Source organism: Ranitomeya imitator, chromosome 2 (assembly GCF_032444005.1).
Source record: "Ranitomeya imitator isolate aRanImi1 chromosome 2, aRanImi1.pri, whole genome shotgun sequence".
In the NCBI taxonomy this organism is placed as follows: Eukaryota; Metazoa; Chordata; class Amphibia; order Anura; family Dendrobatidae; genus Ranitomeya; species Ranitomeya imitator.
Genome location: NC_091283.1, coordinates 526,315,761 through 526,340,548, shown reverse-complemented (window position 1 = coordinate 526,340,548; position 24,788 = coordinate 526,315,761).

Here is a 24,788-nt window from a genome sequence, read left to right as displayed (position 1 = left end):
CCCATCCTTAGGATTACTCTCTGTGTTCCGTTTCTCCCGTTTCTCCCTGTTCCTCCGGTTATCCCCTGTTCCCTGTTCCTGCTGGGTTTTGGTTTTGCCTTGTCCTTATATTGTGTTTTCCCTTTTCAGCTCTCTGCCTCGTCTCCCTCTGCGTTCCTGCTCCGCTGCTTCACCCAGTCATCCCTTTGGCTCCGGCAGTTGCGGTACCATCCTCCTTGGGCCTGCTCCTAACGCTCCCTGTATAGGGGGCGCATCCATCAGGTTTGCTCGCCCTGGGGGGCTCTGGGACCGTGACCCAGAGGGTCCACTATTGGGTTTACTACGTCTCGGCATCTCACCTCCGTGTAGCGTAATAATAGAGTAGAGTAGGGCTCGGCCAAAAGAGTCTACCTTGTCGTGGTGGCGGCTTAAAAAATCTTTTGGCCAAAACAAAAGCTGTTGGCTATATGTGTGATCTGGTGATGGAAACGGTTAATGTGTGACTGGTGAGAAATAGAGTTTTCCAAGAGAGAGCGGTGCGGCTGGGGACAGTTCGAGCGGTGGGCCTGGGCAGAGTTACAAGGGAGCCCCGAAGATTTTGCCAGTATGGGGCCCCGAAATTCCTAGTGGCAGCCCTGCCAGTGGTACTTGCACTCCTGTAAGGTTCAAAGGCGCTATCATGGTTGCCCACATTGCTGGCTCTGGTCTGTTTTAGCTTCACACAGCCAGGCATACGTCCACAGCACTTCAGCTCTCCTACATGTGCAATGCAAACACAAAGCTGACATACCCAAACCTTAACTGCAGGTTTAAATAAATGCCATGGCCATGGGCCACTTGTACACCTGGACTGGAGGGAGAGATTTGTCGCACTACCATCCTAAAGATCTCTCCAAAAATAAAAGCCAAGACAGGTTTTCCTAAACTGACTTGCTTAAATAACTTAACCCAGTCCCCACTTACTTTTATTTTGCATGGTAACCACATCCATGGCTGTGATTACAATGCACTGCAGCAGTTCAGTGGGCTTCTAAGCACATTCTGGGGAATACATAACGGCCATCGCATATGACTCAGTGTCTTACACAACGTAGGCTCCAAAGATGACCCGTGATCAGATAATCTCTGTGATCTTCTGATCCCAGATGCACTACAGATCCCAGCAGTGTTCTGCACATTTATGACAGTACCTCCCCCCTCTACAAGTTCTATGAGAGGCCTCCGGACCCTCAGGACCACGTTTATCCAGATGAAATACATGTAAAGAACAAACCAAGCTACCCGCTTTAACTTCAGACACTAATGCTACATTCACATTAGCGTTTCCCGACGCAGCGTCGGGAAACGCTGCAGCGACGCATGCGTCATGCACCCCTATATTTAACATGGGGGACGCATGGACATGCGTTGTGCTGCGTTGTGCGATGCATGCGTTTTTTTTGCCGCAAGCGTCGGGCGCAGAAAACGCAACAAGTTGCATTTTTCTTGTGTCCAAATTTCGGCAAAAAACGACGCATGCGTCGCAAAACGCAGCGTTTTTGCGTGCGTTTTGGTGCGTTTTTATTTGCGTTGTGCGTTGCGTCGCCGACACAGCAGGGCACAACGCAAATGTGAACGTAGCCTAACACGCACATTCTCTCATCTAGACCATAACCTTTCCCTTGCACTACGTATTGGAGGGACAGATGGATAAAATAAGAATTGCAATGATCTATGAAAGACATTGTGAATTTTAAGTGCATTTGGTAACTCAAGGCGAAAAGCCACAGGATTAATGACGGTGACCACCTTATATGGACAAACCACACAGTCAGTTACACAAAGGTCTGGACCTGGCATACGCTTTTTATCAGCCACATGTTTATATCTATCAACCTTCACAATGTCATGTATCCCTTGCCATGCAGAAGAGGACAACAAAGAAAAACATTCCTCCCCAGGAACCCCCTAAGACTAATTGATACTGAAAGCACAGAACTGAGAGTGAAAACAATATGAACAAAAAATGGTGACTTACCGGTGGACTCATGGCAACGAAGTAAAATGTCCAATCTTGCTGGTTCTCAGAAACAAAACACATAAGATATGTCTCTAGGCTTTCGATTTATATGTTCGGTCTGACTTTTAGATTGAGAATGTAAAGGCAAGGAAAAAATAGATGCACCCCTAGTCGAGAACAAAAATCCCTCCAAACTTTAGACACAACCTGGGTCCCCCAATCTGAGACCACATCGGAGGGAACCAGTGTAAGGCTGTGTGCACATGTTCCAGAATTTTTGTTTTTTTTTACTATAAAAACGCGATAAAACCGTGAAAAAAAACGGTTACATAATATGGATGAAGGCATTGTGTATCATTTACTAGCTATATATGTGTACCTATACAATTAGGCAGTTCACAATTGAACTTGGCGATTTTGTACATTTACCTACTGAGAAAGGCATGAACAGTCTATAATTTTAAGGGTAGGTTAATTTTAACATTGAGAGATAGATTACCAAAAATAAAATCCAGAAAATCACATTGCATAAATTATATAAATTTATTTGCATTTTGCAGTGAGTATTTAATCCCCTACCAACCATTAAGAGTTCTGGCTCTTACAGACCAGTTAGACGCTTCTAATCAACTTGTTACCTACATTAAAGACAGCTGTCTTACATAGTCACCTTTATAAAAGACTTCTGTCCACAGGCTCAATTAATCAGTCAGACTCTAACCTCTACAACATGGGCAAGACCAAAGAGCTTTATAAAGATGTCAGAGACAAGATCATAGACGTGCACAAAGCTGGAATGGGCTACAAAACCATACATAAGATGCTACAGTTGGTTCAATAGTAAGAAAATAGAAGAAATACAAAATGACTGACAATCGACATTGATCTGGGGCACCATGCAAAATCTTACCTCCTGGGGGTATCCTTGATCATGAGGAAGGTGAGAGATCAGCCTAAAACTACATGGGGGGAACTTATTTATGATCTCAGGGCAGCTGAGACCACAGTCACCAAGTAAACCATTGGTAGCACATTACGTCGTAAAGGTTTAAAATCCAGCAGTGCCCGCAAAGTCCTCCTGCTCAAGAAGGCACATGCGCAGGCCCGTCTGAAGTTTGCCAATGAACACCTAGATGATTCTGTGAATGATTGGGAAAAGGTGCTGTGGTCAGATGAGACAAAAATTTAGGTCTTTGCCATTAACTCAACTCGCCGTGTGTTATGATGCGGTGGTCTAGGAGCAACATGGAACGAGCTCTGAAGGAAGTGTGTTGTGAATTCTGTTATCGAACTCCCTCCTGTGGTCATGAATGGTACTTCGGCGAGTTCTGTCCTCTGGTGGCTGTGAGTGGAGCTGCTGCTTCTGAGGTTCCTTCCACAGGTGACTTAGTTTATTCTTTGGCTGGCTGCTCTAGTTAACTCCACTCAGATCATTACTCCACGCCAGCTGTCAATGTTCTTGTACTGGTTCTGTTCGCTCTTGGATCTTTCTGGTGACCTGTCTACTCCAGCAGAAGCTAAGTCCCTGCTAGTTAATTATTTGTTCATTGTTTTCTTGTCCAGCTTGCTATCATGATTTTGCCTTGCTAGCTGGAAGCTCTGGGATGCAGAGTGGCACCTCCGCACCGTGAGTCAGTGCGGAGGTCTTTTTGCAAACTCTGCGTGGTCTTTTTGTAGTTTTTTGTGCTGACCGCAAAGTTACCTTTCCTATCTTCTGTCTGTTTAGTAAGTCTGGCCTCCCTTTGCTGAAACCTGTTTCATTTCTGTGTTTGTGACTTTCATCTTAACTCACAGTCAATATATGTGGGGAGCTGCCTTTTTCTTTGGGGAATTTCTCTGAGGCAAGGTAGCCTTTATTTTCTATCTCTAGGGCTAGTTAGCTCTTAGGCTGTGAAGAGGCGTCTAGGCAGAGTTAGGTACGCTCCACGGCTATTTCTAGTGTGTGTGATAGGATTAGGGGTTGCGGTCAGCAGAGCTCCCACTTCCCAGAGCTTGTCCTTTGTTAGTTTAACCATCAGGTCTTTTCTGGTGCTCTTAACCACCAGGTCCATAACAGTACAGCTGGCCCAAAGTGTTAATGCATCTCAATAGAGGGATAAGAGAAGTTCTGGGACCATTTTTTTTTCTCTGCAGTGTGTTTTGCCTTTCTTTTCCCCTAAACCTCTGGGTGGTTCAGGACACAGGTGTAGCTATGGACATTCAAGGTCTGTCCTCTTGTGTGGATCATCTCACTGCAAGGGTACAAAACATTCAAGATTTTGTGGTTCAGAATCCGATGTTAGAGCCTAGAATTCCGATTCCTGATTTGTTTTCTGGGGATAGATCTAAGTTCCTGAATTTCAAAAATAATTGTAAACTGTTTCTTGCTTTGAAACCCCGCTCCTCTGGTGACCCCGTTCAACAAGTAAAAATCATTATTTCTTTGTTGCGTGGAGACCCTCAAGACTGGGTATTTTCCCTTGCGCCAGGAGATCCTGCATTACGTGATGTAGATGCGTTTTTTCTGGCGCTTGGATTGCTTTATGATGAACCAAATTCAGTGGATCAGGCAGAGAAAATCTTGCTGGCTTTGTGTCAGGGTCAGGATGAAGTGGAGGTATATTGTCAGAAGTTTAGAAAGTGGTCTGTGCTTACTCAGTGGAATGAGTGTGCCCTGGTGGCAATTTTCAGAAAGGGTCTTTCTGAAGCCCTTAAGGATGTCATGGTGGGATTTTCCACGCCTGCTGGTCTGAATGAGTCTATGTCCTTGGCCATTCAGATCGATCGGCGCTTGCGAGAGCGCAAAGCTGTGCACCATTTGGCGATATTCTCTGAGCATAGGCCTGAGCCTATGCAATGTGATATGACTTTGACCAGAGCTGAACGGCAAGAACACAGACGTCGGAATGGGCTGTGTTTTTACTGTGGTGATTCCACTCATGCTATCTCCGATTGTCCTAAGCGCACTAAGCGGTTCGCTAGGTCTGCCACTATTGGTACGGTACAGTCTAAATTTCTTTTGTCCGTTACTCTGATTTGCTCTTTGTCGTCCTATTCTGTTATGGCATTTGTGGATTCAGGCGCTGCCCTGAATTTGATGGACTTGGAGTTTGCCAGGCGCTGTGGTTTTTTCTTGGAGCCCTTGCAGTATCCTATTCCATTGAGAGGAATTGATGCTACGCCTTTGGCCAAGAATAAGCCTCAGTACTGGACCCAACTGACCATGTGCATGGCTCCTGCACATCAGGAGGATATTCGCTTTTTGGTGTTGCATAATCTGCATGATGTGGTCGTTTTGGGGTTGCCATGGCTACAGGTCCATAATCCAGTATTGGATTGGAAATCTATGTCTGTGTCCAGCTGGGGTTGTCAAGGGGTACATGGTGATGTTCCATTGCTGTCAATTTCGCCTTCCACTCCTTCTGAAGTCCCTGAGTTTTTGTTGGATTACCAGGATGTATTTGATGAGCCCAAATCCAGTGCCGTACCTCCTCATAGGGATAGCGATTGTGCTATTAATTTGATTCCTGGTAGTAAGCTTCCTAAGGGCTGACTGTTCAATTTATCTGTGCCAGAGCACGCCGCTATGCGGAGTTATATAAAGGAATCCTTGGAGAAAGGTCATATTCGCCCGTCGTCATCACCGTTGGGAGCAGGGTTCTTTTTTGTGGCCAAGAAGGATGGTTCTTTGAGACCTTGTATTGATTACCGCCTTCTTAATAAGATCACAGTCAAATTTCAGTACCCTTTGCCGCTGCGGTCTCATTTGTTTGCTCGGATTAAGGGGGCTAGTTGGTTCACCAAGATAGATCTTCGAGGGGCGTCTAAACTTGTGCGTATTAAACAGGGCGATGAATGGAAAACAGCATTTAATACGCCCGAGGGCCATTTTGAGTACCTGGTTATGCCATTCGGGCTTTCTAATGCTCCATCTATGTTTCAGTCCATTATGCATGACATCTTCCGAAAGTACCTGGATAGATTCATGATTGTATATTTGGATGATATTTTGGTCTTTTCGGATGATTGGGAGTCTCATGTGAAGCAGGTCAGAATGGTGTTCCAGGTCCTTCGCGCGAATTCCTTGTTTGTGAAGGGGTCAAAATATCTCTTTGGAGTTCAGAAGGTTTCATTTTTGGGTTTCATTTTTTCTCCTTCTACTATCGAGATGGACCCTCTTAAAGTTCAGGCCATTTATGATTGGACTCAGCCGACATCTGTGAAGAGCCTGCAGAAGTTCCTGGGCTTTGCTAATTTTTACCGTCGCTTCATCGCTAATTTTTCTAGTGTTGCTAAACCGTTGACTGATTTGACCAAGAAAGGTGCTGATGTGGTCAATTGGTCCTCTGCGGCTATAGAGGCTTTTCAGGAGTTGAAGCGTCGTTTTTCTTCTGCCCCTGTGTTGTGCCAGCCAGATGTTTCGCTCCCGTTTCAGGTCGAGGTTGATGCTTCTGAGATTGGAGCAGTGGCTGTTTTGTCGCAAAGAAGTTCTGATGGCTCGGTGATGAAACCATGTGCCTTCTTTTCTAGAAAGTTCTCGCCTGCTGAGCGCAATTATGATGTTGGCAATCGAGAGTTGTTGGCCATGAAGTGGGCATTCGAGGAGTGGCGACATTGGCTTGAAGGAGCCAAGCATCGCGTTGTGGTCTTGACGGATCACAAGAATTTGACTTATCTCGAGTCTGCCAAACGGTTGAATCCTAGACAGGCTCGATGGTCGCTGTTTTTCTCCCGTTTTGATTTTGTGGTTTCGTACCTTCCGGGCTCTAAGAATGTGAAGGCTGATGCCCTGTCAAGGAGTTTTGTGCCTGACTCTCCGGGTGTTCCTGAGCCGGTGGGTATTCTCAAAGAGGGGGTAATTTTGTCTGCCATCTCCCCTGATTTGCGGCGGGTGCTGCAGAAGTTTCAGGCTGATAGACCTGACCGTTGTCCAGCGGAGAAACTGTTTGTCCCTGATAGATGGACTAGTAGAGTTATCTCTGAGGTTCATTGTTCGGTGTTGGCTGGTCATCCTGGAATCTTTGGTACCAGAGATTTGGTGGCTAGATCCTTTTGGTGGCCTTCTTTGTCACGGGATGTGCGTTCTTTTGTGCAGTCCTGTGGGACTTGTGCTCGGGCTAAGCACTGCTGTTCTCGTGCCAGTGGGTTGCTTTTGCCCTTGCCGGTCCCAAAGAGGCCCTGGATGCATATTTCCATGGTTTTTATTTCAGATCTCCCTGTCTCTCAAAGGATGTCGGTCATTTGGGTGGTTTGTGATCGCTTCTCTAAGATGGTCCATTTTGTACCCTTGTCTAAATTGCCTTCCTCCTCTGATTTGGTGCCATTGTTTTTCCAGCATGTGGTTCGTTTGCATGGCATTCCGGAGAACATCGTCTCGGACAGAGGTTCCCAGTTTGTTTCGAGGTTTTGGCGGTCCTTTTGTGCTAAGATGGGCATTGATTTGTCTTTTTCTTCGGCTTTCCATCCTCAGACTAATGGCCAAACCGAACGAACTAATCAGACTTTGGAAACATATCTGAGATGCTTTGTTTCTGCTGATCTGGATGATTGGGTGTCCTTCTTGCCTTTGGCTGAGTTCGCCCTTAATAATCGGGCAAGCTCGGCTACTTTGGTTTCGCCTTTTTTCTGTAATTCTGGTTTCCATCCTCGTTTCTCTTCAGGGCAGGTTGAGCCTTCGGACTGTCCTGGTGTGGATACTGTGGTGGACAGGTTGCAGCAGATTTGGACTCATGTGGTGGACAATTTGACATTGTCCCAGGAGAAGGCTCAACGTTTCGCTAACCGCTGGCGTTGTGTTGGTCCCCGACTTCGTGTTGGGGATTTGGTTTGGTTGTCGTCTTGTTATGTTCCTATGAAGGTTTCCTCTCCTAAGTTTAAGCCTCGTTTCATTGGTCCGTATAAGATTTCTGAAGTTCTCAATCCTGTGTCATTTCGTTTGGCCCTTCCAGCTTCTTTTGCCATCCATAATGTGTTCCATAGGTCGTTATTGCGGAGATACGTGGCGCCTATGGTTCCCTCCGTTGATCCTCCTGCCCCGGTGTTGGTCGAGGGGGAGTTGGAGTATGTGGTGGAGAAGATTTTGGATTCTCGTATTTCGAGACGGAAACTCCAGTACCTGGTCAAGTGGAAGGGTTATGGTCAGGAAGATAATTCCTGGGTTTTTGCCTCTGATGTTCATGCTGTCGATCTAGTTCGTGCCTTTCATTTGGCTCATCCTGATCGGCCTGGGGGCTCTGGTGAGGGTTCGGTGACCCCTCCTCAAGGGGGGGGGGGTACTGTTGTGAATTCTGTTATCGAACTCCCTCCTGTAGTCATGAATGGTACTTCGGCGAGTTCTGTCCATGGACTCCCTATGGTGGCTGTGAGTGGAGCTGCTGCTTCTGAGGTTCCTTCCACAGGTGACTTAGTTTATTCTTTGGCTGGCTGCTCTATTTAACTCCACTCAGATCGTTACTCCATGCCAGCTGTCAATGTTCTTGTACTGGTTCTGTTCGCTCTTGGATCTTTCTGGTGACCTGTCTATTCCAGCAGAAGCTAAGTCCCTGCTAGTTAATTATTTGTTCATTGTTTTCTTGTTCAGCTTGCTATCATGATTTTGCCTTGCTAGCTGGAAGCTGTTGTGATTTCTGTGGTCGAGCTCCCTCCTGTGGTCACAAGTGGTACTTCGGCTGATTCTGTCTATGAGCTTCCATTGGTGGATGTGAGTGGTACTGCGTCTTCTAAGTTTCCTTCCTCAGGTGATGTGGTGAAGTCGTTAGGTGCTGCTCTATTTAACTCCACCTAGTGCTTTGCTCATGGCCTCCAGTCAATGTTCTAGTGTGGATCTTGCTCTCTCCTGGATCGTTCCTGTGGCCTGTCTTTCCTGCATAAGCTAAGTTTTGCTGGTGTTACTTTTGTTGCTATATTTTCTGTCCAGCTTGCGATATTGGTTTTTCTTGCTTGCTGGAAGCTCTGGGACGCAGAGGGGGTACCTCCGTACCGTTAGTCGGTGCGGAGGGTCTTTTTGCACCCTCTGCGTGGTTGTTTGTAGGGTTTTGTGTTGACCGCAAAGCAATCTTTCCTATCTTCGGTCTGTTCAGTCAGTCGGGCCTCACTTTGCTAAAATCTATTTCATCTCTGTGTTTGTACTTTCATCTCAACTCACAGTCATTATATGTGGGGGGCTGCCTTTTCCTTTGGGGAATTTCTCTGAGGCAAGGTAGGCTTATTTTTCTCTCTTAGGGCTAGCTAGTTTCTCAGGCTGTGCTCGAGGCGCCTAGGCCTGGACAGGAGCGCTCCACGGCTACCTCTAGTGTGGTATGATAGGATTAGGGATTGCGGTCAGCAGAGTTCCCACGTCTCAGAGCTCGTCCTTGTTATTGGTAACTGTCAGGTCACCTTGTGTGTTCTTAACCACTAGACCCATTGTGGTTCTGAATTACCTGTTCATAACAGGAAGCTCTGGGATGCAGAGTGGCACCTCCGCACCGTGAGTCGGTGCGGAGGTCTTTTTGCACACTCTGCGTGGTCGTTTTGTCGGTTTTTGTGCTGACCGCAAAGTTATCTTTCCTATCCTCTGTCTGTTTAGTAAGTCTGGCCTCCCTTTGCTGAAACCTGTTTCATTTCTGTGTTTGTGACTTTCATCTTAACTCACAGTCAATATATGTGGGGGGCTGCCTTTTTCTTTGGGGAATTTCTCTGAGGCAAGGTAGGCTTTATTTTCTATCTCTAGGGCTAGTTAGCTCTTAGGCTGTGAAGAGGTGTCTAGGCAGAGTTAGGTACGCTCCACGGCTATTTCTAGTGTGTGTGATTAGGGGTTGCGGTCAGCAGAGCTCCCACTTCCCAGAGCTTGTCCTTTGTTAGTTTAACCATCAGGTCTTTTCGGGTGCTCCTAACCACCAGGTCCATAACAGCAGTGGTAACTGTACTGACCGCAGTCCCTAAGCTCAACACAACACTAGAAGTAGCCGTGGAATGCTCCTAACTCTCCCTAGGCATCTCGTCACAGCCTAAGAGCTAACTACCCCTAAAGACAGAAGCAGGAAAACTATCTTGCCTCAGAGAAAATCCCCAAAGGATAGATTAGCCCCCCACAAATAATGACTGTGAGTGGAGAGGAAAAAGACATACACAGAATGAAACCAGGATGAGCACAGGAGGCCAGTCTAGCTTGATAGATAGGACAGGATGGAATACTGTGCGGTCAGTATAAAACACTACAAAAATCCACGCAGAGTTTACAAAAAATCTCCACACCTGACTAAAGGTGTGGAGGGTAAATCTGCTTCCCAGAGCTTCCAGCAAGACAGAATTAATTCATACTGATAACGCTGGACAAACATAGAAAGCACTGAACGGATAAGTCCACAATCTGTGAACAGAAAAGCGCAAGCAAAAACTTAGCTTTGCTGAACTGGTCAGGATAACAGGGAAATCCAAAGAGATGTGAATCCAACCAGGAACCATTTACAAGTGGCACTGGCTGAAGGAACAGCCAGGCCTAAATAGCCGAGCAGAAGAGATGATAAGTGGAGGCAGCTGATGACAGCTAACTCCAAGAAGCAGCCATACCACTAGAAACCACAAGAGGGAGCCCAAGAGCAGAACTCACAAAAGTGCCACTTACAACCACCAGAGGGAGCCCAAGGGCGGAATTCACAACAGTACCCCCCCCTTGAGGAGGGGTCACCGAACCCTCACCAGAGCCCCCAGGCCGATCAGGACGAGCCAAATGAAAAGCACGAACCAAATCGGTGGCATGGACATCGGAGGCAACAACCCAAGAATTATCCTCCTGGCCATAACCCTTCCACTTGACAAGATACTGAAGCCTCCGCCTCGAAAAACGAGAATCCAAATTCTTCTCAACCTCATATTCCAACTCTCCCTCAACCAACACCGGGGCAGGAGGGTCAACCGAGGGAACAACGGGCACCACATATCTCCGCAACAAAGATCTATGGAAAACATTATGAATGGCAAAAGAGGCTGGAAGAGCCAATCGAAAAGACACCGGATTAATAATTTCAGAAATTTTATAAGGACCAATAAACTGAGGCTTAAACTTAGGGGAAGAAACCTTCATAGGAACATGACGAGAAGACAACCAAACCAAATCCCCCACACGAAGCCGGGGACCAACACACCGACGGCGGTTAGCAAAACGTTGAGCCCTTTCCTGAGACAACGTCAAATTGTCCACCACATGAGTCCAAATCTGCTGCAGCCTGTCCACCGCAGAATCAACACCAGGACAATCAGAAGGCTCAACCTGTCCTGAAGAAAAATGAGGATGAAAACCAAAATTACAAAAGAAAGGTGAAACCAAATTAGCCGAACTAGCCCGATTATTAAGGGCAAACTCGGCCAACGGCAAGAAAGACACCCAATCATTCTGATCAGCAGACACAAAGCATCTCAAATAGGTCTCCAAGGTCTGATTAGTTCGCTCAGTTTGGCCATTAGTCTGAGGATGAAACGCCGAAGAAAAAGACAAATCAATGCCCATCCTAGCACAAAAGGCCCACCAAAATCTAGAGACAAACTGAGAACCTCTCTCAGAGACAATATTCTCCGGAATGCCATGCAAACGAACCACATGCTGAAAAAATAATGGAACCCGATCCGAGGAGGAAGGCAACTTAGGCAAAGGTACCAGATGGACCATTTTAGAGAACCGGTCACAATCAACCCAGATAACAAACATCTTCTGGGAAACAGGAAGATCTGAAATAAAATCCATGGAAATATGCGTCCAGGGCCTCTCAGGGACCGGCAAGGGCAAAAGCAACCCACTAGCACGGGAACAGCAAGGCTTGGCCCGGGCGCAAGTCCCACAGGACTGCACAAAAGCATGCACATCGCGCGACAAGGAAGGCCACCAAAAGGACCTAGCAACCAAATCTCTGGTACCAAAAATCCCAGGATGACCAGCCAACACTGAACAATGAACCTCAGAAATAGCCTTACTTGTCCATCCATCAGGAACAAACAGCTTCCCCACTGGACAGCGGTCAGGCCTATCAGCCTGAAATTCCTGAAGCACCCGCCGCAAATCAGGGGAGATAGCAGAAAGAATCACCCCCTCCTTAAGAATGCCAACCGGCTCAAGGACTCCAGGAGAATCAGGCGAAAAACTCCTAGAGAGGGCATCAGCCTTAACATTCTTAGATCCCGGAAGATACGAGACCACAAAATCAAAACGGGAGAAAAACAGGGACCATCAAGCCTGTCTAGGATTCAGCCGCTTGGCCGACTCGAGGTAAATCAGATTCTTATGATCGGTCAGGACCACAACACGGTGTTTAGCTCCCTCAAGCCAATGTCGCCACTCCTCAAACGCCCACTTCATAGCCAACAACTCCCGATTGCCGACATCATAATTGCGTTCCGCAGGCGAAAACTTTCTGGAAAAAAAAGCACACGGTTTCATCAAAGAACCATCAGACTCCCTCTGAGACAAAATGGCCCCTGCCCCAATCTCAGAAGCGTCGACCTCAACCTGAAAAGGAAGAGAAACATCCGGCTGATGCAACACAGGGGCAGAAGTAAATCGGCGTTTAAGCTCCTGAAAGGCCTCAACAGCCTCAGAGGACCAATTCGTCACATCAGCGCCTTTCTTCGTCAAATCAGTAAGGGGCTTAACCACACTGGAAAAGTTGGCAATGAAACGGCGATAGAAATTAGCAAAGCCCAAAATTTTTTGAAGGCCCTTCACAGATGTGGGTTGGATCCAGTCATGAATAGCTTGGACCTTAACAGGATCCATTTCTATAGACGAGGGAGAAAAAATAAAACCCAAAAAAGAGACCTTCTGAACTCCGAATAGGCACTTAGACCCCTTCACAAACAAAGCATTATCACGAAGGATCTGGAACACCATCCTGACCTGCTTCACATGAGACTCCCAATCATCGGAAAAAATCAAAATATCATCCAAATATATGACCATGAATTTATCAAGATAATTGCGGAAAATATCATGCATGAAAGACTGGAACACAGATGGAGCATTAGAGAGCCCAAATGGCATCACAAGATATTCAAAATGGCCTTCGGGCGTATTAAATGCAGTTTTCCATTCGTCACCCTGTTTAATACGAACAAGATTATATGCCCCTCGGAGGTCAATCTTAGTAAACCAACTAGCCCCCTTAATCTGAGCAAACAAATCAGTAAGCAAAGGCAAGGGGTATTGGAATTTGACCGTGATCTTATTAAGAAGACGATAATCAATACAGGGTCTCAAGGAGCCATCCTTCTTAGCAACAAAAAAGAAACCCGCTCCCAATGGTGACGAAGAGGGCCGAATATGCCCCTTCTCCAAAGACTCCTTAACATAACTCCGCATGGCGGCATGCTCTGGCACAGACAGATTGAAAAGTCGGCCCTTAGGGAACTTGCAACCAGGAATCAAGTTAATAGCACAATCGCAGTCCCTGTGCGGAGGAAGGGAACTGGACTTGGGCTCATCAAATACATCCTGGAAATCCGACAAAAACTCAGGGACCTCAGAAGAGGGGGAAGAGGAAATTGACATCAAAGGAACGTCACTATGTACCCCTTGACAACCTCAACTAGTCACCGACATAGTTTTCCAATCCAGCACCGGATTATGTTTCTGTAACCATGGAAAACCCAGTACAACAACATCATGCAGGTTATGCAACACCAGAAAACGGCAATCTTCCTGATGTGCTGGAGCCATGTACATAGTCATCTGTGTCCAGTACTGAGGTTTATCCTTGGCCAAGGGTGTAGCATCAATACCCCTCAAAGGAATAGGGCTCTGCAAAGACTGCAAGGAAAAACCACAGCGTCTGGCAAATTCTAAGTCCATTAAGTTCAGGGCAGCGCCTGAATCCACAAATACCATGACAGAAAAGGACAACAATGAGCAAATCAGGGTCACAGATAAGAGAAATTTAGGCTGTATAGTACTAATGGTAACAGACCTAGCGACTCTCTTAGTACGCTTAGGGCAATCAGAGATAACATGAGCAGAATCACCACAGTAAAAACACAGCCTATTCTGACGTCTGAATTCCTGCCGTTCTGTTCTAGTCAAAATCCTATCACATTGCATAGGTTCTGGACTCTGTTCAGAGGATACTGCCATATGGTGCACAGCTTTGCGCTCGCGCAGACGCCGATCGATCTGAATGGCTAGAGACATAGATTCGCTCAAACCGGCAGGCGTAGGAAAGCCCACCATAACATCTTTAAGGGCTTCAGAAAGACCTTTTCTGAAAATAGCAGCCAGAGCCTCTTCATTCCATTTAGTGAGCACAGACCATTTTCTAAATTTCTGGCAGTATAACTCTGCCGCTTCCTGACATTGACACAAGGCCAACAGGGTTTTTTCTGCATGATCCACAGAATTAGGTTCGTCATACAATAATCCGAGCGCTTGAAAAAATGCATCAATATTCAATAATGCCGGATCCCCTGTTTCAAGAGAAAAAGCCCAGTCTTGAGGGTCACCACGCAGCAAGGATATGATGATTTTTACTTGCTGAATGGGATCACCAGAAGAACGGGGTTTCAAAGCAAAAAACAATCTGCAGTTATTTTTAAAGTTCAAAAACTTGGATCTGTCCCAAAAAAACAAATCAGGAGTAGGAATTCTAGGCTCTAAAGCCGGAGTCTGGACAACATAGTCTTGGATACTCTGTACTCTTGCAGCAAGTTGATCCACACGAGAAAACAAACCCTGAACATCCATGCCAAAGCATATATCCTGAACCACCCAGATATCAAGAGGAAAAAAAGACAAACCAGAGCACAGAAAAAAAAATGGTTCAGAACTTTCTTTTCCTTCTTTTGAGATGTATTTAATTCATTTTTGGCCACTTGTACTGTTATGATGCGGTGGTCTAGGAGCAACATGGAACGAGCTCTGAAGGAAGTGGTAACTGTACTGACCGCAGTCCCTAAGCTCAACACAACACAGAGTTAGGTACGCTCCACGGCTATTTCTAGTGTGTGTGGTAGGATTAGGGGTTGCGGTCAGCAGAGCTCCCACTTCCCAGAGCTTGTCCTTTGTTAGTTTAACCATCAGGTCTTTTCGGGTGCTCCTAACCACCAGGTCCATAACAGAAGTGGTAACTGTACTGACCGCAGTCCCTAAGCTCAACACAACACTAGAAGTAGCCGTGGAATGCTCCTAACTCTCCCTAGGCATCTCGTCACAGCCTAAGAGCTAACTACCCCTAAAGACAGAAGCAGGAAAACTATCTTGCCTTAGAGAAAATCCCCAAAGGATAGATTAGCCCCCCACAAATAATGACTGTGAGTGGAGAGGAAAAAAACATACACAGAATGAAACCAGGATGAGCACAGGAGGCCAGTCTAGCTTGATAGATAGGACAGGATGGAATACTGTGCGGTCAGTATAAAACACTACAAAAATCCATGCAGAGTTTACAAAAAATCTCCACACCTGACTAAAGGTGTGGAGGGTAAATCTGCTTCCCAGAGCTTCCAGCAAGACAGAATTAATTCATACTGATAACGCTGGACAAACATAGAAAGCACTGAACGGATAAGTCCACAATCTGTGAACAGAAAAGCGCAAGCAAAAACTTAGCTTTGCTGAACTGGTCAGGATAACAGGGAAATCCAAAGAGATGTGAATCCAACCAGGAACCATTTACAAGTGGCACTGGCTGAAGGAACAGCCAGGCCTAAATAGCCGAGCAGAAGAGACGATAAGTGGAGGCAGCTGATGACAGCTAACTCCAAGGAGCAGCCATACCACTAGAAACCACAAGAGGGAGCCCAAGAGCAGAACTCACAAAAGTGCCACTTGCAACCACCGGAGGGAGCCCAAGAGCGGAATTCACAACAGCCGTGTTTGGAGGAACAGAAATGCTGCCTGTAACCAAAAGAACACCATCCCCACTGTCAAACATGGAGGTGGAAACATTATGTTTTGAGGGTGTTTATCTACTAAGATAGAAGGACCACTTCACCACATCAACGGGAGAATGGATGGATCCATGTACCGTAAAATCCTGAGTGACAACCTCCTTCTCTCTGCGAGGATATTAAAAATGGGTCATGGCAGGGTCTTCCAGCAAGACAATGACCCAAAACATACAGCCAAGGCAACATAAGAGTGGCTCAAAAAGAAGCACATTAAGGTCATGGAGTGGTCTAGCTAGTCTCCAGACCTTAATCCCATCGAAAATATATGGAGGGAGTTCAAGCTCCGAGTTGCCAAGCGACAACCTCAAAATCTTAATCATTTAGAGATGATCTGCAAAGAGGAGTGGACCAAAATTCCTCCTGACATGTGTGCAAAACCTCATCATCAACTACAAAAAACGTCCGACTGCTGTGCTTGCCAACAAATGTTTTGCCACCAAGTATTACCGTAAGTCTTGTTTGCCAGAGGGATCAAATACTTATTTCTCACTGCAAAATGCAAATAAATTTATATAATTTATACAATGTGATTTTTCTGGATTTTATTTTTGATATTCTATCTTTCAATGTTAAAATTAGCCTACCCTTAAAATTATAGACTATTCATGTCTTTGTCAGTGGGAAAACTTACAAAATCAGCAAGGGATCAAACACTTATTTCCCCCACTGTAAATGATTACTGCATCACTCCTTTAGCTTTATATGGGGTGCTATCTAATGACTGATGTGTTATCTGCATGCTTTTTTATATGTCATTACCTATGTGTACATTTACTACTGTGTTGTACGTGTCCGGGCTTTGCCACCTATCTACTTCATCTGTGTTTTCTCACCTTTTTCTTCCCCTTATTGCCTTTATGGCTTGATTTTATTAAATACTTCAATAAATTTGCTTTAATACTCTCTATTTGCCTATTCATGAAGTCTTTTTCTAGGCGTTTCTTTTTGAGAAATACCTGAGCCAAAGTTTTGACATTCGGGAGAGACGGTAACGCAGTGAAGTTTGCCAGCTAAACTACTACCAAAATCACTATTTTTCCAGCAGATGAAGGAATGTCGGTAATAAAATCCATAGACAAATGCGTCCATAGTCTGTCCGGAATAGCCAAAGGTAAGAAAGACCCAAATGGATGGGTATGCAGGGTCTTAGAATGCCCACAAATATTGCAGGTAGACACAAAATCAACAATGTCCTTTTGCGACCTAGGCCACCAAAAGCGAGGAAAAAGGTTGTTCAAAGACACAAATGTAAAGGTACAAATAATTTCCCTGAAGGAGAGGAAATACAATCATCCCCCTGAGCCTTCAATACCTCATCCTCAAGATCTGAACCCATGGTAGAAATAATCACTCCCTCTCAAAGAATAGGAGCAGCAGCTGAGACAAAAAGCCAAATGGAATTTCAGCAGATTTAAACCAGGAACTCTTAACTACTTCCATAGCATAAAGGTACCGTCACACTTAGCGACGCTGCAGCGATACCGACAACGATCCGGATCGCTGCAGCGTCGCTGTTTGGTCGCTGGAGAGCTGTCACACAGACAGCTCTCCAGCGACCAACGATCCCGAGGTCCCCGGTAACCAGGGTAAACATCGGGTAACTAAGCGCAGGGCCGCGCTTAGTAACCCGCTGTTTACCCTGGTTACCAGCGTAAAAAAACAAACAGTACATACTTACATTCAGCTGTCTGTCCCTTGCCGTCTGGTTCCTGCACTGACTGCTGGCCGTAAAGTGAAAGTGAAAGCACAGCACAGCGGTGAGTCACACAGCGGTGACTCACCGCTGTGGCTGTGCTCTGCTTTCACTTTACGGCCAGCAGTCAGTGCAGGAACCAGACGGCAAGGGACAGACAGCTGAATGTAAGTATGTACTGTTTGTTTTTTTACGCTGGTAACCAGGGTAAACAGCGGGTTACTAAGCGCGGCCCTGCGCTTAGTTACCCGATGTTTACCCTGGTTACCAGTGAAGACATCGCTGAATCGGTGTCACACACGCCGATTCAGCGATGTCTACGGGGAGTCCAGCGACGAAATAAAGTTCTGGACTTTCTTCCCCGACCAGCGATCTCCCAGCAGGGGCCTGATCGCTGCTGCCTGTCACACTGGACGATATCGCTAGCGAGGACGCTGCAACGTCACGGATCGCTAGCGATATCGTCTAGTGTGACAGTACCTTAAGAAGCAATAAACCTGTACCCTTCATGTAAATTGCCGAGTAGTCCAAAGAGAACCTGTGATCAGCTAATCTCTGTGATCTTCTGATGCCAGACACACCACAGATCCCAGAACGGTGTCACACATTTGTGACAAATGGCTGTTTTCACCAGACTAATCATTACTGACTTGCCGACTAAAGGTACCGTCACACTGAACGATATCGCTAGCGATCCGTGACGTTGCAGCGTCCTGGCTAGCCATATCGTTCAGTTTGACACGCAGCAGCGATCTCGATCCTGCTGTGATGTCATTGGTCGCTGCAGAAAGTCCAGCACTTTATTTCGTCGCTGGACTCCCTGCAGACATCGATGTCTTCACTGGTAACCAGGGTAAACATCGGGTTACTAAGCGCAGGGCCGCGCTTAGTAACCCGATGTTTACCCTGGTTACCAGCGTAAGTGTTAAAAATAACAAACACTACATACTTACCTTCCGCTGTCTGTCCCCGGCGCTGTGCTCTGCACTCCTCCTGTACTGGCTGTGAGCGTCGGTCAGCCAGAAAGCAGAGCGGTGACGTCACCGCTCTGCTTTCCGGCCGCTGTGCTCACAGTCAGTACAGGAGGAGTGCAGAGAAGCTGAGCGCCGGGGACAGACAGCGGTAGGTAAGTATGTAGTGTTTGTTTTTCTCTGCACTGGCTGTGAGCGCCAGCCAGCCGGAAAGCACAGCGGTGACGTCACCGCTCTGCTTTCCGGCCGCTGTGCTCACAGTCAGTGCAGGAAAGCATAGCGCCGGAGGACATACAGCAGAAAGTAAGTATGTAGTGTTTTTTTTTTTTACTTTTACGATGGTAACAAGGGTAAACATCGGGTTACTAAGCGCGGCCCTGCGCTTAGTAACCCGATGTTTACCCTGGTTACCGGCATCGTTGGTCGCTGGAGAGCTGTCTGTGTGACAGCTCTCCAGCGACCAAACATCGACGCTGCAGCGATCGACATCGTTGTCGGTAGGGTTGAGCGAAACGGGTCGTTCATTTTCAAAAGTCGCCGACTTTTGGCAAAGTCAGGTTTCATGAGACCCGATCCGACCCCTGTGCGGGGTCGGCCATGCGGTACGCGACTTTCGCGCCAAAGTCGCGTTTCAATGACGCGAAAAGCGCCATTTCTCAGCCAATGAAGGTAAACGCAGAGTGTGGGCAGCGTGATGACATAGGTCCTGGTCCCCACCATCTTAGAGAAGGGCATTGCAGTGATTGGCTTGCTGTCTGCGGCGTCACAGGGGCTATAAAGGGGAGTTCCCGCCGACCGCCATGTTACTGCTGCTGATCTGAGCTTAGGGAGAGGTTGCTGCCGCTTCGTCAGAAGCAGGGATAGCGTTAGGCAGGGTCCATTAACCACCAAACCGCTTATGCTGTAGCGATTTCCACTGCCCAACACCACCTTCGGTGTGCAGGGACAGTGGAAGCTACATTTTTTTTTTTTTTTCCCCCTCAGAGCTGTAGCTCATTGGGCTGCCCTAGAAGGCTCCCTGATAGCTGCATTGCTGTGTGTACGCCGCTGTGCAAACCAACTGCTTTTTTCAAAGCACAAATCCTCTTGTTCCTTCCTTTCTGCACAGCTATCTTTTTGGTTTGTACACACTTTTTATTTAATTTGTGCATCAGTCCACTCCTTATTGCTGCCTGCCATACCTGGCTGAGATTACTGCAGGAAGATAGTAATTGAAGGACACTCCCTGTTTTTTTTGTTTTTTTTGTGGGAGATTAAGATTGACATTTCTGCTAGAGTGCCATCCCTGTCTGTGTCATCTCTCACTCAGTGGGCCATAGAAAGCCTATTTATTTTTTTTGCTTGATTTGGGTTATAAAATCTACCTGAAAAAATCACTACATCAATCAGTGGGAGAAAAATATTGGCCTCAGGGCTTGTGTGCCACTCTTGACTCCTGTGTGCATCATCACTCACTCAGTGGGCCATAGAAAGCCTATTTATTTTTTTGCTTGATTTTGGTTCTAAAATCTACCTGAAAAAATCACTACATCAATCAGTGGGAGAAAAATATTGGCCTCAGGGCTTGTGTGCCACTCCTGACTCCTGTGTGCATCATCACTCACTCAGTGGGCCATAGAAAGCCCATTTTTTTTTTTTTTTGCTTTATTTGGGTTCTAAATTCTACCTGAAAAAAATCAATAAATCAATCAGTGGGAGATTAATATTGGCCTTTGGGCTTGTGTGCCAGTCCTAAGCGTGCCATCTCTCTCTCTCAGATAGTGGGCCATAGAAAGCCTATTTATTTTTTTATTTTTTTATTGGGTTTATAAATTTTCCCTGGAAAAAAAAAAAAAAAAGTGGGAGATAAATATTGGCCTCTGGGCTTGTGTGCCAGTCCTGAGCGTGCCATCTCTCTCACAAATAGTGGGCCATAGAAAACCTATTTATTTTTTTTTTTGTTGTTTTTTAAATTCTCCCTTAAAAAAAAAAGGGAGATTAATATTGGCCTTTGGGCTTGTGTGCCAGTCCTAAGCGTGCCATCTCTCTCTGTCTCTCAGATAGTGGGCCATAGAAAGCCTATTTATTATTTTTTTTATTGGGTTTATAAATTTTCCCTGGAACAAAAAAAAAAAAGTGGGAGATAAATATTGGCCTCTGGGCTTGTGTGCCACTCCTGACTCCTGTGTGCGTCATCACTCACTCAGTGGGCCATAGAAAGCCTTTTTTTGTTTTATTTGTTTTCTAAATTCTCCCTGAAAAAATCATTTTATTTTCTTTGGTTTCTAAATTCTTCCTGAAAAAATCATTTTATTCTATTTTTTTTTTTCCTAAAGTCTCCCTGAAAAAAAAAAAAAAAAAAAAACAAATCAGTGGGAGATTAATATTGCCCTTTCTGCTTGTGTGCCAGTCTTGACTCCTGGGTGTGCCATCCCTCTCTCTCTCTCTCCAATTGTGGGCCATAGAAAGCCTATTATTTTTTTAGCTTGATTTGGGTTCCAAAATCTACCTGAAAAAATCACTACATCAATCAGTGGGAGATAAATATTGGCCTCTGGGCTTGTGTGCCACTCCTGACTCCTGTGTGCGTCATCTCTCACTCAGTGGGCCATAGAAAGCCTTTTTTTTGTTTTATTTGGTTTCTAAATTCTTCCTGAAAAAATCATTTTATTCTATTATTTTTTTTTCCTAAAGTCTCCCTTAAAAAAAAAAAAAAATCAAATCAGTGGGAGATTAATATTTACATTTGTGCTTCAGTGACAGTCCTGCGTGTGTGGCATCTCTCTCATTTGTTGCCACCAACAACAGAGTGTGTAACATTGTGCCTGATTTTCGTTGTGGTCTCACTCACCTGTAAAGGGGTAGCTAAATCATACTGAAGTTATAGCTCACCGTGTAATTTGTGTGACAGCAACAAATACCGTTAGTTTGTTTACGTTTTTAAAACAATGAGGAAGTATGGTGGAAGAGGTCGTGGCCGGGGGCGTTCATTGTCAGCTGGTAATGAGGGTAGTGGTAGTGGTGGAGCATCAGCTGGTCGTGGGAAAAAAAATATTGCACCTAAGTCTGGAGCTGTGGAGCCAGGTTCGTCGTCTGGCTACACAAGGCCTCGAACGCTCCCTTTTCTGGGAGTAGGAAAACCGCTTTTAAAGCCGGAGCAGCAAGAGCAAGTTTTGGCTTATCTTGCTGACTCAGCCTCTAGCTCTTTTGCCTCCTCTCGTGAAACTGGTAAATGTCAAAGCAGCGCGTCGTTAGTGGATGTTCACGGTCAGGGACAAGTCGCTTCCTTGTCCTCTTCAGCAAAAACAACAACAGAGAAGAATGCAGCAGGCGACATAACGGGTTACTCCATGGAGCTCTTTACACATACCGTCCCTGGCTTAGAAAGTGAAGCAGTTAACAGTCCATGCCCATTACAAGTTGAATCTGACATGGAGTGCACTGATGCACAGCCACAGCCAGACTACTATGCTGGTCCTTTGACTCAGACCACAACATTGCCCTCGCAGGGTGCTGATCAAGAATCAGACCCTGATGAGACTATGTTGCCCCATCACGAACGCTATACCACCGACCGACACGGTGACACAGACGAAGTTGCAAACGAGCTACAAGAAGAGGTAATAGATGACCCAGTTCTTGACCCCGATTGGCAGCCATTGGGGGAACAGGGTGCAGGCGGCAGCAGTTCTGAAGCGGAGGAGGAGGGGCCGCAGCAGGCATCAACATCGCAACAGGTTCCATCTGCCGGGCCCGTATCTTGCCCAAAACGCGTGGCAAAGCCAAAACCTGTTGGAGGACAGCGTGGCCATCCGGTTAAAGCTCAGTCTGCAATGCCTGAAAAGGTATCCAATGCTAGAAAGAGTGCAGTCTGGCATTTTTTTAAACAACATCCAATTGATCAGCGCAAAGTCATCTGTCAAAAATGTTCAACTACCTTAAGCAGAGGACAGAATCTGAAAAGTCTCAATACAAGTTGCATGCATAGACATTTAACCACCATGCATTTGCAAGCCTGGACTAACTACCAAACGTCCCTTAAGGTTGTAGCACCCTCGGCCAATGAAGCTAGTCAGCAACGCAACATCCCTTCCGGCAGTGTAGGGCCACCATTTTCCGCACCACCTGCAGTATCTGTGCAGGTTTCTTTGCCAGGCCAAAGCAGTCAGGGTCAGGGAATCACCAGTTTCGTAGTAGGAAACACTGCATCTAGGGCACCGGTGGCAACAATACCATCTCCCACCGTCTCTCAGTCTGCCATGTCCACCGGCACCCCCGCTAGTTGCACGATCTCCAGCTCTCCAGTCCAGCTCACCCTACATGAGACTATGGTTAGAAAAAGGAAGTACTTAGCCTCGCATCCGCGTACACAGGGTTTGAACGCCCACATAGCTAGACTAATCTCGTTAGAGATGATGCCCTACCGGTTAGTTGAAAGCGAAGCTTTCAAAGCCCTGATGGACTACGCTGTACCACGCTACGAGCTACCCAGTCGACACTTTTTTTCCATCCAGAAAAGCCATCCCAGCCCTCCACCAGCATGTTAAAGAGCGCATCGTCCATGCACTCAGGCAATCTGTGAGCACAAAGGTGCACCTGACAACAGATGCATGGACCAGTAGGCATGGCCAGGGACGTTACGTGTCCATCACGGCACACTGGGTAAATGTGGTGGATGCAGGGGACAGCAAGTTTGGGACAGTTCTGCCTAGCCCACGGTCTAGGAAACAATTGGCTGTAGCCGTTCGCACCCCCTCCTCCTCCTCTTCGTCCTCCTGCAGAAGCGAGAGCTCGTCCACAGACCGCAGTCGCACAACCACTCCATCCGCAGCTGCCATTGTTGCACACCAGGTCTCCCATTATGGGGCAGCTACTGGCAAACGTCAGCAGGCTGTATTGGCTATGAAGTGTTTGGGCGACAACAGACACACCGCGGAAGTTCTGTCCGAGTTCTTGCAGAAAGAAACGCAGTCGTGGCTGGGCACTGTAGATCTTGAGGCAGGCAAGGTAGTGAGTGATAACGGAAGGAATTTCATGGCTGCCATCTCCCTTTCCCAACTGAAACACATTCCTTGCCTGGCTCACACCTTAAACCTGGTGGTGCAGTGCTTCCTGAAAAGTTATCCGGGGTTATCCGACCTGCTCCTCAAAGTGCGTGGACTTTGCTCACATATCTGCCGTTCGCCCGTACACTCCAGCCGTATGCAGACCTATCAGCGTTCTTTGAACCTTCCCCAGCATCACCTAATCATAGACGTTGCAACAAGGTGGAACTCAACACTGCACATGCTTCAGAGACTGTGTGAACAGAGGCGGGCTGTTATGTTTTTGTGGGAGGATACACATACACGGGCAGGCAGTAGGATGGCAGACATGGAGTTGTCAGGTGTGCAGTGGTCGAAGATTCAAGACATGTGTCAAGTCCTTCAGTGTTTTGAGGAATGCACACGGCTGGTTAGTGCAGACAACGCCATAATAAGCATGAGCATCCCCCTAATGCGTCTGCTGATGCAAAGTTTGACGCACATAAAGGATCAGGCGTCTGCAGCTGAGGAAGAGGAAAGCCTTGATGACAGTCAGCCATTGTCTGGCCAGGGCAGTGTACAGGACGAGGTAGCGGGCGAAGAGGAGGAGGAGGACGAGGAGGATGATGGGGATGATTATATTTTTAATGAGGAAGCTTTTCCGGGGCCACTGGAAATTGGTGGCGCGGCAAGTCCGGGTTCTGGTTTTTTGAGGGACACAAGTGACGTGGATTTGCCTGAAACTGCCCCTCAACCAAGCACAACCGCAGATTTGAGAACTGGAACTTTGGCCCACATGGCGGATTATGCCTTACGTATCCTCAAAAGGGACACACGCATAACTAAAATGATGAATGATGACGATTACTGGTTGGCCTGCCTCCTTGATCCTCGCTATAAAGGCAAATTGCAAAATATAATGCCACATGAGAACTTGGAACTAATATTAGCAACCAAACAATCAACTCTTGTTGACCGTTTGCTTCTGGCATTCCCTGCACACAGCGCCCGTGATCGTTCTCACACGAGCTGCAGGGGCCAGCAGACCAGAGGAGTTAGAGGGGCAGAAATCAGAAGTGGCGTTGGCCAGAGGGGTTTTCTGACCAGGTTGTGGAGTGATTTTGCTATGACCGCAGACAGGACAGGTACTGCAGCATCAATTCAAAGTGACAGGAGACAACATTTGTCCAGTATGGTTACAAACTATTTTTCATCCCTTATCGATGTTCTCCCTCAACCGTCATTCCCATTTGATT